Source organism: Charadrius vociferus, unplaced genomic scaffold (assembly GCF_000708025.1).
Source record: "Charadrius vociferus isolate BGI_N301 unplaced genomic scaffold, ASM70802v2 scaffold228, whole genome shotgun sequence".
NCBI lineage: Eukaryota > Metazoa > Chordata > Aves > Charadriiformes > Charadriidae > Charadrius > Charadrius vociferus.
The window spans coordinates 4,086,844-4,102,504 of NW_009649864.1; the positions used below are offsets into that span (position 1 = coordinate 4,086,844).

At 39.5% G+C, this 15,661-nt stretch overlaps 1 protein-coding gene across 1 annotated transcript in view; it reads left to right on the forward strand.

The window, feature by feature from the left end:
• The first annotated feature begins 2,547 nt into the window (after nt 1-2,547).
• Nucleotides 2,548-15,661, forward strand: part of MARK3 (MAP/microtubule affinity-regulating kinase 3) — a 49,747-nt gene continuing 36,633 nt past the window's right edge. Inside the window, exons 1-2 of the mRNA XM_009891060.1 lie at nt 2,548-2,733; nt 8,652-8,705. The gene's annotated coding sequence lies outside the window, so the exon portion shown is untranslated. The remainder of the gene's footprint in view (nt 2,734-8,651; nt 8,706-15,661) is intronic.

The window sequence follows — 15,661 nt, forward strand, 5'->3', positions numbered from 1 at the left end:
GATGCTGTACTTGAAGTGAAAGTGACCCTTCTTCCAATATATCAAAGAAATATCCTTGTGGCCCTGTACAGAACATCACAGTTCCTGATTGCTGGAGGTAGCAACGTAGGAGGATGTCAGCATCTAGCATCAGCAGTTGCTGCTTTTTTCCAGCTGGTCTGAATAACTTGACACTTAAAGGTACCAGATGAGCTGACAGAGAAGTTCTCTGCATTGTGTGCTGTGGGGTTTGTTAGAAGTCAAAGTTCAGGGAAGTATAGAGGATTTGCATTGCTGTGCTAGTATATACAGAGGTAAATAAGATGGCCTGAACAACCAGCAGCAGCCTGGCATCAAGGGCGTGCAAAATAGTGACATTGCTGATACAGGGTTTCACTGGCTTTAGTTCCTTCAGCTGGGTGAGTGGTCTTGTCCTTTCTCTCCTTCAGAATTATTGACTAGTAAACAGTTATCCAGTTGTCATAGGTCCTGAGATATTAGTGAGAACAAGGAATTGTTATCAAGCATTGAATTTTTACTGAATCTTGTTATGGGTGTGCTGCTTGTTCCTGTGTCAGTTATTAGTGGTTTGGAAGAAGAATATACTACTGCTTCTGAAAACTAGGATAAAGATTGCTTGAATATTAAATAGGACAGGATGGGCCAATCATGGGGAACGTGTAATGACCTGGATGTAAGGAAAAACTGTTTTTCACTTCAGCCAAATGTGAGATCACATATGTGAGGAACCAGCAATGAAAGTCATTATGTGCGGTAAGGGAATGGGAGGCGATAATTCTTAAGAAGAGTTAGGGTCAGTGTCAGGTGGTCAGATGGAGATGGTGTTCTGCCAAGAAGGGCTAGTTCTGTCCATGGAAAATCAGTGGGGTGTTGAACAGAAGATGCAATCTCTGTGTTTAGTCCTACTGCACCTACTGTCGATATGGCATGTCCAGTTCTAGCGTGAGCCCCACAAAAAGATGTTGGAAAAATAGGAGAGGGTTCTGAAAAGAACTACAAGAAAAGTTTTCTTGCCTTTAATCATTCTTACAGCAGCCGTCTAGGGAGTTCCATATATCTCCCTCTCTCTCTAACTTACTAAAGCGAAGGAGTAATGTGATCATAGTGATTAAGTACCTATATGGGAAGTACAAATCTAGTGACAAACCAGCAGTCGGGCAGTAAGGCACAGCTAAAGCCAGACTGATACTAAAACGTTATCTGTACCACAGTGTGTGTGTGTAGTGGGGTTAAATAGTAACTATTGGAACAATTCTCTAAGAGTTGCGGTAGACTACTATCAGTAGTATTTCTTAAGTGAAATGAATGTGTTTTTAAAAAATAATTTGATCACAGCTGTTGCACTCAAATTAACAAACCAAGGAACTTAAGATGCCAGAGTATGTGGTCACAAGGTTACATCAGGTTATTAAACAGTGTGAAACTTGCCTATTGTCATGCAGGCATGGATTTGTTCATTTGTGCCTGTACCATCCTTGTTAGCTCTTGAGTTATGATCTCACATCCTTATGCTACAGCAATTTTCAGGCTGAGTGTTCCTGTATGCCAGATTTTGGGTTGTCCCCGTTGGGTTTCAGCAAGAGTAGTAGTAGTAGAAGAGCAAGATCGGGGATTTCTGGGATGACTGAATTTAGCCTGTCATCTTCTGTGTAGCCAGATGTTTGCTCCACATTTGCAGACTACTGAGCATTTCTAACTAATACTTTAATTAATGAAGTTGGTGTATAGACTTCAACCATGAGTTAAGAACTAAGGGACTTGAGGGGACCTGCTCTTTCATAAACAGGCTATTAGGAAACGAAAAAGACTTTACTGTTATCATAACCATGTGATGTAATGAATAGACTATTACAGGTATGATATATGCCCATTCATTTTTATGATTAATAGCTGTTCAGGGAAGCTGGGTGAAAGAAACTTACCAGATTGCAGACAGCATCTCAGATCTCTGTAACTGGTGCTCAGCCTATTGATATCTGAGGTTTCCACACATTAGGTAAGATTTATTCCTTTGTCCTCCAGGCCTTCCTGGGTTTGAGGTTTTGTAGGAACAAGAGTCCAGTATAAAAGAAAAAAAAAACAACCCTTTTATTATTTTATCGGTAGTATTAAACTCTCCAATAAGGGTAAACATTTCATGGTATGTGCTTTTAGAAAAAGCTTTGTTCGTGTTCCTTTCCAAAGGCTTTCCTGCTCTAGTTAGGCACAGTAATGCAAATGGGGAATAATATCAAATACCTCCATGTTCCATAAGTGATTCATCAGTCCATGTAGGTTACTTAAAAATGCTCAACTGTTGCTGCAGTTGAGGTGACGTTCCGCTTGGTCTTTACCAGGTAACGAAACGGATATTGTCTTATGAACTGGGAGCTGCTTATTGTCCCCATCAGAACAAAGTTCAGCGTGAATCTGAAGTTCAAGTTGGGTCCTTTGAAGTTTTCTTCAAAGGAGTTGCTAATGTTTTTGAATGTTGTATACTTGTCATCATTGATGTGTTTTGTCTTTATTTCTCAGCCTTATCTGTGTATGTTTTTATTGCAGCACACGTCCCATGGAGATGGACGGCAGGAAGTTTCCTCTCGAACTGGGCGCTCTGGAGCTCGCTGCAGGAACTCTATAGCTTCCTGCGCAGATGAGCAGCCGCATATTGGAAATTACAGACTCCTTAAAACGATTGGAAAGGGGAATTTTGCAAAAGTAAAACTGGCAAGGCACATCCTAACTGGCAGAGAGGTAAAGTGGTATGGCTGTAAACAGTAGTGAATTGCAGTAGGTGTGAAGGTTCTCTTAGAATAGCATCATCTAAGTCTGTGAACATTTAGCGCATTTTACTAGAGATACTGCCACTGATGTAGAAAAAAAAATAGAAGTGGAAGACTTTTTTTTTGTGTGTAATGATTACAAAACAATTTCTCTTGGAAACGGTCTCTTAAATTTGTATTTTTGACAAGTCCCTGTCCAACTAAATTGGGTTCAAATTTGCTACTAGAATTCTCTGCTGAATCCTCCATTCCCAAAATAGGGCTCAATATATAGCAACTAAATAAACTTGCTGGAAAGTGCCTCTTGGTGTCTCTATACTGCACGGTGCAGTGCTGTATTGGAGGGGAAGTCAGGAATGAGAATTAATGTATCTTGTTTATGGTCTGAGTAGCCCAAATACAGTGTTTTCTTGGCAAAGCAATGTATCTCCCAGGAGTTCTGCTAGTGTTTGCAGTGCTGGGCAGCCTTGGGAAGATGCTCCCGTTTGTTCATAGCTGGTTTGTGTGTCTGTTTCTCAGCGTTGTGTGACGTAGACAAGCTTTCTCTTGTATCTCTTCATAGTGTCTAGCTCAGCTTCATAATTGGCTTTTCCATGCCATTACAATGTAATTAATAATTTGCCTTTAATGGTCGTTCTGATTTGGTGAGCTATAGTCCTGTTTGCTTCTTACAAGAGGGTGTTTCTCGGTGCTGTTTTATTAATAGCAACTCTACGTACTGAAAGAGGGAGAAACACCTTCTTGACTTTTTCTTGCCAAACCTGTCTAATGAAGTAAATGTTTGCTGATAGCAGCAAGGACTTTTAAAAAGCTGTGTGGCTGGCTGCAGCGCTTTCAGGGAATTTCTTTTTTCTGAGCTAACGTGGAGTTCAGTAGTACTAGGAGGAACAGAGTGGGCATAATTTTGAGAGTTGTTGGGAGGGATTTTTTTTGTATTATTAAGCTGATCCAGCGATCAGCTGTTGTCTTCTGGTGTTAAAGTTAGTACATGTTTCTAGACACAGATTTTGGTTAATTACTTTCCAGTTAAGTTCCCTCCTCTTTTTACTGATGCTTAACACAGAAAATGCAAGTACTTGGTTAGTATTTCTTTGCTATTATTAATATAGGATTTGGAGATAGGTATTGTGTCACACATTGCTTTGCAAAAATTGAATTACATTTTCTTTTTCTTGCACATAACTGTGTTGACCTCTGATTCATTATTTTTGTTTGAAATTTCAACAAAGTGACAGCGTAAAATCTTTGGCCAAATTTGGGAAGACTTAAGTACTAAGTTTCTTTAGCTCTCACGGAATAGATATTATTGAATCAATTCAGAGGATAAATTTGTTCTGGGACATGGCCATTGGTCCTGGTTACCTAGAACAAGTGGCATTCCTTTGAAGGGAATGATTAAGCTAGTTTTATAGGAATATCTTGAAGGTATTTTCAACTTTTTTTTTTTCTTTGTAAGAGAGATGAGTAAAAGTTTCTTTTCTTGCTAGGTGATCAATACAGCATTGATAATAATTACATATTTCTGAGGTGTGTGACCAGAATTCTTCACAATATTCTGGATAGCAATTTCTCCAGTGTCATTAATTTACCCTTGCCCTTTCAGAAGTATTTATCCAGTCAATCTTTAAATTGTGCTAACCTTTTTCATGGCTGTGACATTGATGGTTTTTTGGTTGTGATCAGCAACAGCACCTTGTACTTTGTTGAATCTCACTTTCTTTGCGAACTCATCTCCAAGGTTGTTTATATCAGTTTTCCATTGTATTTGATGGTGCCTCTTAACTCCTTCAACAAACTTAATCATTATGGTTTGACTTCCCGTGCCAAGGCCACAGATACAGATATTAAACAAGATTGGTCCGAAGTCTTGTCCTTGAAAAACTTCTGATATCTTTTTAGCCATTTTTTAATTAAAAAGCTCTGTGCACATTTCAGCTTATCTAGTTCAGTAATTTCCATGCATCCTCCTAGATGAAACTTTACAATAGTCCAGATAGTCATATCTTGTGTGTTTCCATAGGGCCCAATTAGCTGTAGGAAAATATGTTGCATTTAACCCTTCTATTTCCCTATTTTTTTCCCCTGCAAGTTTCGAGCTCAGGAATTTTGTGGTAAATGTCTCTACTAGGAAAATAAAAAGTTAAGTCTGATAATTTCTAAACCTGTGCTGCCATTTTGTTCTTGATAGGTGTTAGAAATCTGTGCTACAAGAATGTTTTTTCTTTTTTTCTTTTGTTTTTATCCTTTTTGCTGCCACTCTTAATAATTCTGGGATAAAGTTCTCAGTCTGGCCTCAGCCAGACAGCCCTCATCTTCCTGAATTTGTGATTTCCTGCTTTACACACTCATTCCTTCTGGCTGTCCTGTCTTTGTTCCTATTCTTTTTTCCATCTTATGTACCAAAACCTAAAATAAAATGCTTAGTTTTGGGAGTCACACTTCAATGAGTTTTCATCTCTACCGTATCCTTGCTATATTTGAACTCTACTTATCTTCCTGTTATCTATGTGGCTGTTTTTAATGTCCTTTTAAATGTCTGATTCAGTTTCGCTTTGTGGCAATTCCCTCTTTATATCTCTGAGCTGATTAACTTCTAAATCATGCAGCAGATCAGGACTTTTCTGTCACTTTGGAGGAGGGTGTGTTTGTTCAAGCATTCTTTTAGGGCAGTTGCTCATCTCCTTACATCTGGAGTCCTTCCCTATGAATTTTTCCTGTTGCTTGACAGCTTTCATGTTTCCAATGGAGTAAGTTCAGGATTCTCTTTCATTTCCATCTTTAGTGTGTCTGCAGGATATATGATGAGAGCCCAGCCTGAAATTACAGAAAGGGAGAAACGTTTAGCCCTTCAGGGGGTGATCAGAGCATCAGCCAAACTTGGGGGGTTTGAATTGTCCTGCCAAGGAGTGTGTGGCTTTCTGCTCACTGCAGAGGTATGGAGGGTGGGTTAGCTTCGCTGCAGTAGAGCTGCTGTTTGGAAACATGCTCCTTTGAGATTCTTTGTCTAGGAGAGTATTATTTGTAGTCTGCCTGCCTTTTCGAAACGAAGAGTCTTCATTGTAAATCTGCTTTTGTTAATTCTTTTAAGCCATGTATTTTCTGTTGCAATTTATCAAAGGTTATTTCTTCTGACAAGTTTTGCATACTTGCCAAAATTAATCTAAAAGATAAAACTACCTTTTGCTGTTACTGAGGTGGTTGGAATCACAGCCAAAAATACATGGATCCTTCTGTTCGTTACAGGCATGTGTTCAGTTAATAGCCAGGAAGTTGAAGTTTCCTGGTGAGACAGGATTCTTTCATGATCCAAGTCTGACTCCAAGGAATCTATTGTCATCTTCTTTCTGTTCTTTCCTTGGAAAAAGTGAAATTTCAGAGGGAGAAGACATTCTGAATGGTAGCAGTTTGGCCAGTTTGCTTAGTGTCTCAACTTATGATTGCTTTACCTCCCTCGTTCACATCATGCGGGAGGACTATTTTGGGTCTTCTTATTGTGAATGGTGAAAGCAAAGTTAATTTTAATTCTACTAACAATCTCACACAGAATATCGGGGCTGGTGTAGCAGTGTAGATAGACTTGCATTCTTCCAACATTGGCCATAGCACACAATACTCGACACCATTCCAGGTTTGCTTTGTGTAAAGAGGGCAAAGTTTCTGGTTTGGAAGGCAATTTGATGCTTTATTAACTATGCTTAGTAAAACAGAGGATTTTCTTTCTCAGGCTCATCAAAACTGTTCTTGAGGGCAGGCTCCCTTTGCCTGTGATTTGGAGACCTTATCAAGGCACCTGAAATTACTCCCTGTTCTGATGATGGGTTCAAGCTCTTCAAGTCAGTGTTGTTAACACGTTGTACTCTCAGTGTTCACGTGGATAGGAATTCTCTAAATTCATCCTGCCTTTAAGGCTATAATTAGTGCACTGAACAGGCCTGTGAGTCTGCCTTTCAGAAAACTGAGGTGTGTACCTTCCCTGTATCTCCAGGGCTGAATTTGTTTGCCAGTCAGAGACCTCTCTGGTCAGCTGGCACCAATGCACAGCGTGAGAGGTGAGCTGTGCTTTGCAGAAACCCAATACCATAAGATTTCATGGGTTGAAACAAGTTTAAGTCTTTCAAAGATTGACCAGAATGGTACAGCTCAGAACAGAAATACAACTTTTTCTGAGTGGAATGCAGTTAGCAAGCAAACAGCTGTCTTCTGTGGCATGGGTAGTCTTGGGATACCAGGTAACCTTCAGATAATATTATCTGCTGTTGACGAAGGCAGTGGTCACTCTACATCCAGCACCGATTTGTAAGAGATTGCAGGAAGTCAATAATTTTGTTACCTTGATGACAATAGTTCAACAGGCATAAAGGTAGAGATAAAAATCTTTCTTGGTTTCGTACACAGCTGCTAATATAAAAATACCTATTGCTTAATGTGTTTATCTCTTGTTTGTATTTTTTAAGTGATTTCTCAAGGTTTTGCAATGGAATTTTGCCTCGGGAAATAGTGATCTTTAATTTCAGTGGCACACCTTAGAAGAAAATACTCCTCAAATCAAAAGTATTCTTAGATAGCTTCTTGGTGACATCTCATCGTATCTTGCATCTAGAAGGGCTCAAAATAAATCTTGAATCTCAGTTTCGGAAAACAGCATCTCCATCATATAATTCTGTGATGCACCCGAGTATTGAATGCTGTGTTCCCCTCTTACCCTCTCCGTCATGATAATCCGTCGATGTGTTTTTGCACTTGAATGTAGGGATATAAATTTGCTTTGATTCAAGATACTCTTTATGCCATATGTTGCCAACCCCAAGTTAATGAGACGACAAAGATAGCACAAAGCAATGCAGGGAAATGGGAGCTGTGGCACGGGAAGGAGCAACATCTACTGTTTGAGCCAAAAATTCAAGGGGATTTGAAAGCCCTTACTTTGCACCAGTGAGGTATTATAATCAGCTGAGTTGCAGCATCTTGCCTCTTTGAGAGGCACCATCTCCTTGGCTTCTGTAGAGTTTCTTCTGGTATGTTGAGTCTCTAATTTAGAAAGGAAAAATACCAATTGGCATGTAATTCTAGAAAGATTCCCGTTTCCTGTTCTAACTCATCCTGTATCCAAATTGCATTGCACTGAAGCTCATCTGTTGCCTATTCATTGCCTCAAATCTTCAGGTTCTGACTAGTTACCATAGTACTTAATTTCTCTTTTGATTTTTTTGTGAAATGCTTATTTTGTTCTTTAGTGTTTCTGTGCAGTATTTGCTGAAAAGATTAGAACCAGTAAAAGAATTAACTTGTCCAAATTGTACTATAGCCAATGGGTTTTTGTTAATGCACCAAGTGATACTTCTTTTCATATCATCAGGGAGCAAATTGACACAAATATTCAGTGAATTTCCAAAGGTGGACTTGGTTCTTGCAAAATGTCTGTGGAATTACTTTCAATTTGCTCTGAAATCGCTGCTTTTAGAAGCGTCTTCACAAACTGCCACTGCCCAGCCAGTACTGTGTGATCTGTTGTGTGGTTCTACTGTGTAAATATTATCTGTAGGCACACTGCTCTCTGGGGCACTGTCTGGTGTTGGAGCTTCCACTGTAAGAAGTGTGATGGTCTTAATGTCAAGCAAAAGACTAAGTGAGCTTCTTGTCTTAATTTGCTTAAAATACTGGTTTTTTTTTCCCACTCTCCTGTTTAGTTTGTTGCAGTAGAAGTAAAGTACACTTCAGCTGTTAATTCCAAACGTTTTTAGTTTAAATACAAGTACATAATTTGCTGAAGAAACTTGAGTGGGTTTTGTGTCATTTTCACGTTTTCCATTTCTGTTACTGGATTTGACCATCTTGTAATAACGCTGCATTGTTCATATGGAAAATACTGATTATGAACTCTTCTTTTAGGTTGCCATAAAAATAATTGACAAAACACAGCTGAACCCAACTAGTCTACAAAAGGTAGGTTTAATCTTTCAACTGTATTGTAACTTGTTTTGTTTCACCACCTCCTTCCATTAACCCCGAACGCCTGTGCTGGAGAATCTGAAGCATTGCATACCTTGCACACATCTGACTACTGTATTTAATAACTAGTTTTGTAACAGATATTTTCGACAGCGCTGCAGTTGTTCAAGATGGACTTGTACAGAGCTGTAAACTGAGAATACAGTCGTGTTAGCCACTTCCTTTGTCCGCCAAGTGTAGCACACTCTGCAGAGAGAACGTTCGTGGTTTGGTGTCATGCCCCCACGTCTCCTTCGTTCTGGTCACTTTGTTAAACTTAGAAACACAAAGCCTGTGTTCTGTCCTCTTAAACCCGCCTTGAAAATACTGCCTCTGGACTGGAGGCCAAGCGGTATCGATGCCATTCACGTAGTTTGCAGCAGTAAAGGTGCTGTGGTTTTATGGAAGAAATTGGAGCATGGTTATTCTGGTTTCTTCCCTCTAGCCTCAAATGTTTAATGTGCTGTTACAGTTGTATTGCCTTATCTATTTTAGTAAGTAGTGATAAATCCTAGTCTTTTATCAAGCAAGCCAGTCTGCTTTGGAGTGCCTGCAGGAAGTACATTTAAATGTCACTTTTACCTAGGACTTTTCTAACTCTGTCCTTTTAAGTGCTGCTGTCAAAGGCGCTTTGTTTACTTTTGAGTACTTTGATAAAAAAGCTCCTTGCAGTATTTCTGTTTGAATGTGAGAATACCCAGAACTTACCTGCAAACAAAATGAAATGGCATAACCAGAGTAAACTGGAGAATATACACATTTGGATTTTATACAAATATTATAAAGATCGTGTGACTGTATGTTTTTATCAAAATTAATGGTGCAAAAGTAAATTGGAAAAACACACAAGTTCTTACATTGTACAGTTTGGTTGAGAGGAAAAGAATAAACTGTAGAAGAAAGGCTCTGTCGTCTGGACAGGTAGCAACTTCCTACTGACTCTGTAGACTGGGTAAAAGTAGATAATGTGGTTCCAGCTTTCTCAGGACTTTTTTCAGCTTAATCCCTAAGGTTGTCGGTAATTTCTGAGTAAGCAGGGAGGAAATGAAATGCAAATTAGGTTATATGATGGATTAGATAAAGTTGATTTGTGTGGCAGATCTGTGCAACTTTGAATACCTGAAAAAAATGTTAACTGCTTGAAGCGCTTGGAAGAGAAACAAGAACTGTGATATGAAGGGGAGGAGTCGGGGCATGGGAAAAGGGGGCAGAGAAGAGTAGAGTGGCCGTGTTTTCAGACAAAAATGTAAGATCTAAAGCCTTCAAATGGTGTTATCTTGAGATTGGGCTGTAATGCTAGCTTGAGCTCATATTCAAGTAGAAGGCAAACCTTTTACAAGTCACAGGTGTTGAGCTGGCAGGGCCACAAGCTGGAAGTGTGCTTGTTGGCACTTTGGCTCCTGGGTTGCAGCCTGCTTGCTGTCCACTCGTGTCTCTGTTGTGATTTCGTTTTTATTTACAACTTAAAATTCGATTATAAGGTGTGATTTGTAATTTGGTCTTGTCTACCACTAGTTTTTTTTAAATGAGAGTCTGGAAGAATAGTACAAAATAGCAGGGTAGGAGTCAGATGAAATTTGGGGAGTGAGATTGCTGATGTGCTCTGCTCTCTAAGTTCCTTTGTTATATGAGCACAGAAAAAAATTAGCAAGCTCTATCAGTGTTCTCAATTCAAAAATTGAAAGTAATTTTCTTAAAATTGAATGCCTGCATGTCATAGCAAGTAGAGTGAATGCACAATGCCTTACTTACCGATTTTGCTTGATGGAGGCTTTTTTTGCAAGCCCTTACGCCTTTTCCCCCAGCACTGCCAGCAGTGCCATAGCCTCAGCGCATTTGAAGCCAACGGCGCACGCGACCTGTAGAGGCAGGGGAAGCTGAGATGGAAGGGCTTCTGATCTTGCACTTCTGGAGAGAGCGATAAAATATTTGAGGTATGGTGGGGAGGGCTGTGCCGTGCTGAGAAGAGGGTGTGGTGTATAGTGTCTCAGCTGCGGTGTAGCTGCATACCCCTCGTCATCCTTAGGTGGGGAACCAAATGGTGATTAAGGCTGCCAGTGCTGATTTCTTTGTGTTACGTCTTCCACACCGATACTTCAGCTGCCAGAAAGAAGTTAACCTTGTTCAGGACTTGCTTTGCTTTCTGGAGCAGTAATTCTTGGTACGCCCTCACGGTAAACTCCGGGGCGGCTGCAGTCCTGACAGCTCAATGTTCAGCAGCACAGCTCTTCGGAAGAGTCGGGTTTCTCCTCTGCTGCTGAGGAAGTCTCTGGTAGCCACAGACTCAGCTACTCCCTAACTGTTGTTTTAGGACCTAATTACTACTCTGCTACTCTTGCTTAGCGAAGAGGAAGCTGTGAGCGGTACTTCCCTGCTTTGAAAGAAAAGGGAATTCTTAGAGCTTTTTTCCCATACTCGTGGTGTTAGTCATAATCACTGTTCTCCACAAATGTACTTGTGTACCCGGTTCCAGTGAATATTGGTCTCGCTGGAAACAAGTGCTGATGTAGTAGTTTACTTCCTCCTAGACCAAAGAAAAAAAAATTGTTTGTTTTTTTTTCTTTTGAATTAGCAATGCCATTATATGCAAGGTTTTTTTTTTACCAAGCCCATGTAATAGCACTTAATCACTTCTTGTTTTCCTTTTTTAGAACTTGGCTCCTCAGCCAAATATTTTTGTTCATTATGTGCAGATGTTTTGCCACTTGTTTGGGTCATGTTTTTGTTAAAGCTTTTTAGAGTTCTTAAACATCAATTTTAACATGGACCATGTCCTTTCTGACCATGGGTGAATCAGTATTTTAGAAACTACAAGAAAAGGATGAGAATTTAAAATGCCCAGGCTCTTCTGTTTGTAGCAGGTATTTTTTCTGTTTTCAAGTTGTGGTTTGTTTGAGGGAAACTCGCATTGTGTAAAGGCTTCCTGCTGGAGGCTCCTAATTATATGTAGGCCAGATTTCAGTGAGCGGTTATCCAGAGGAGCCTAATACACAGGTAAAGCTTGAGCTGGCTTGGGACAGCATCTTGTGAAAAGCTCCCTGCTTTGGGGGGAAGGAGTCCAGGATACGCTCTGCATCTGACGAGTGTACTGACTTGCTTTTTAGCAAACTTTTTCAGTATTTTTAAAGTCATTTGTTACCAAAACTCTTGCAATAGCTAATGCAAGAACACTTCTAATCTGTCTTTCAGTGTGTTCAAAAAGACTTGGCTTAAAAGGTGGGTTCTTCTTTCCCCCCACTCCCTTGTTGCTTCTGATATGTCAGCATAATCAAGTAAAATTGATTCAAGATTATTACTCAGTATGAGTGCTCCATTGCTGGTTTGTTGAGGTTGGGTTTTTTTTGTTTGTTTTTTTTTTTTTTTAGAGACTAATGAAGTTGGCTAGCAGCATTAATTAAATGTAATTCTTTCTCCATATCTAACATGGCTTACAGTCAAAAGACCAGACCACAACAAAGCTAAAAGCCGTTTGTTTGGCAGACTAAGGATGTTTGTCTTTGCCTAGAAACATTTGTAGAGCTCCTGTTGACGGAAAATGAGCTGTTCAATAAGTTGGGAGTAGTTTTTCATCTCGGTGTTGGAAATTAAACTGATAAGCACTGTTTTCAGTTGATTGTCTGCCTCTGTGGTCTCATTATGACAAGTTCGTTCCTAAAACTAAGAAAATTTTCTCCATTGAGAACCTTCACATTACATCTTCTGATGTTACACCTTCTTCTGTGTTCCTGTGGCAGAGAACGTCAGATGTGTGGGCTTGTGTCATAGCTGACTGTTTACTATGAATTTCACTGTGTGATGATAAATACTACTTCATTTGCTAGAAACTGATGCACATAATGTTTGGGGGGAATTAAATATGGGAAACCCTTTTTCGGTACACTGTGTGAAAGTTGTTTGATGTTCTACATTGTATTCCTCTATCAGAAATAGACTATAATACATAATACAATGTCAGGCATTTGCAGATATCCCTGTGGAAGTTGCTATCTGTGTCAAAATGCCACACATAACATTTAGACTGACTAGGGGAGCACAGTCTGAAGTGCGTTTATCTAACTAAAATTATAATAAAGAATTTGGTGGTGGTTGTATCCCGTTCTCAAGTATTTTTATTTTTAATTTCCTCTGAGACAAAAATAGTCTTTTTTAAAAAAAGCTTATTTCTAGTCACTCACTTCAACAAATGGCTCATATGTAGAAGCTGTGAATGACATGCTTCATTTGGGTTAGTAATGCAGAGTAGTCTTCTTGTGGACCAATGTCATATTTAGAGCAGCCCAAAATGTTGTATGAGCCTGACTTTATCACATTAGACCATCAAAGTGTACAGTGTACAATGGAGGAAGTAGGTAGCTCCAGCCAAGTCAGCGTACTTCGTTTAAAAAAAAAAAAAAAAGAGACTAATGAATATATATATTTTCATGATAATATTGTGAATTTTACCCTCATTTTTACTGTCTTATTCTATATTGCCCTTGGTTGACTGTTCCTGTTGGGTGGCACCAATTATGACTGCCTGTATTCCCATACTTAATCCTATGAACGTATCTCTTCTTTTCAGGTGGGTAAGGTGATGCTAAATAGACTAATGGCTGAATAACAGCCAACCAAGGTCTTCATCTGTGCAGCAGTGGAGTTGCCCTTGGTGAGAGTCTGATCCAATAGGCTTTATCGGAGTATTGGGGGTGGAAGATATCAACAATCAATTGAGAGCGATTTAAGCAAACTGTCTTCAGAACTTTAAGAGCTGACTAGAGGCTTTCAGTTTTATAAACTGTGATTAAAAGTTTTATTGGAGTATTCAGAATATATTATGCACCAGTTCAGCTGAACTGAATGAAAAATAAGAAAAAAAATAGCTATAGATTCAACTACTTTTAAATTTCTGATGATCAGAGAGAGATAGTGAAGTAGTCTACCTTGTCTAATTATATATGAAAAAGTTCCAGAAATAACACAGTTTTGGGGGGAAAAAAAGGCAATTTACTTATCTCTTGAGTAAAAAAGAAAACATGCATGTGTAGTTTTTGAAACTCTTTTGCATTGCCAAAAATTTACTTGATCGATCAATCCTGATAGCATTTAAGCAGCTTGTCATCTAGCAAAGTGTCAGACATAGACCTGGATAATGATAATAAGATAATTAAAAGCATTTGGAAAACTGTTTGGTTTTACTCTGTGTTCAGGTAGTGCCATTCACAGCTGTGGCTGTAGTGTGGGGGAGAATGTCTGTTGGGCAGTGCAATGAGGACTGCTCCTCAAATAAAAGCCTTTACAGAAACCTCAGAAAGCAGAGAATGGTTAGAACAACTGTCTCCAAATTGTGATTTTTTTTTTTTATTTTTTTTTTCCCCTTTCTATCTATTTATGTATTTATTTCCCACCCCCTGCATTTTCTTTTATTAAAAGACGCAAAGGCATAAGGATTTTGTTTTGTTAACTCTTTGGTAGTTTTCTCTTGGTTTCCTATGTTTCACTTTTTTCTTTTTTTTTTTTTATTGAGTAAGTACACCTACAGATTTTTGAGTCGTTAGTAATATGTGTAGACATATTAAATGTCTGCACTTTATCTGAAATCTGACCTGAGGCAAATCTTGCAGCAGCACTTTTTGCTGCCTTAGTGTTAATAACAATGCTGTTATCTCTTATTTACAAAACTTTTTCTCCCATGTCTGCATTCCTTTGGAGCTGTGGACTTTCATTCTGCTTCAGTCTCTTTACATTAAGTTCAATATGATCTGTTACATTACTACTATTCCTGTAGAAGTTGGTGTTAGGTATATAATAAAATCTCTTGATTACTCCCGCTTTTTGAAGCATGCTGTTAGAAAAAATCAAGGCTTAAGAATGTCAGCCCTCTGGAGTCTTGGGCTGGCATGGCGGGAGCTGCAGAGAGAGAACAGCTACGCGCTTGACTGCCATATAATGTGCTGCCTAAAAAGATAATTCTTTGGATTTTCTGAATACAATAGTATTTGCACTTCAAGATCTTTTGTAATTTTTTTTTTTTTTATCTTGGGTCTTTTCTGGGAGAAGTGGGACTACTTTTACTTCATCTGCTATTAACCGTCTTCATTAGAAGTGATGTTTTATATTGCAGTAACAACACCCGTGGCATTTTTAGTATTACACTTACGGGTTTGTGTGCATCTCTTAATTGTCTTTTGCAGAAGAGGGTTTTCAGGGGTGAAAGTAATTAACAGCTGATCAGTAATAGACGTTGCTTTCATTTTTGTTTTATTAAATGCCATTCCCATACTATTGTCCAGTTGCAGGATGACAGAGTTTACTCTGTGTCACTGGCAAATTGAACTCTCTGGAAATAACTACTCGAGCAAGACCCTCTTCACTGTGGGTATTGGTGTCGGGGCCAGGAACAAGATCCGTGCAATCAGTCTGTGGTCTCTGGATGCAGCACCATTGATCTAACATGATGCTGCAGCTGCAATGGGCAGTCGTACTCCCTCACCACCCATCCTGCCAGAACAGATGTGCTGCGGTGGCTAAGGGAGCTGCAACAGAAAACTTAGAGATGGAGTGCTTTTATTTGGGGGGAGTTTTGTGTTTTCTGAGATTTTCTGTGAGATTTTCATTCCTGGACCTTGTGTGTCAGTCTTGCATAAAGGGAAGCGGGATGATCCTGTTGCGTAGGAAGGTGGGTGATGAAGAAGGCAGGAGCAGGCTGATCCCTTTGAGACTATACCCCTGAAGTAATGGCGTTTCTTCTGTCTGCTGGGCACTGTTGGGTCAGGAAAACACTGTTTGTGTTCTGCCTTATTAATTTTGGCAAGTACGTTCAGCGTGTTGTACTGGCCGAGCAGGCTTGGAGGCTGGATGTCTGGCAGTGAGAGTTAGTGGAGCTGCGGTGACAAACCCAGGACTAGGTGCTACCATGGCTCAGACGCCCTGCA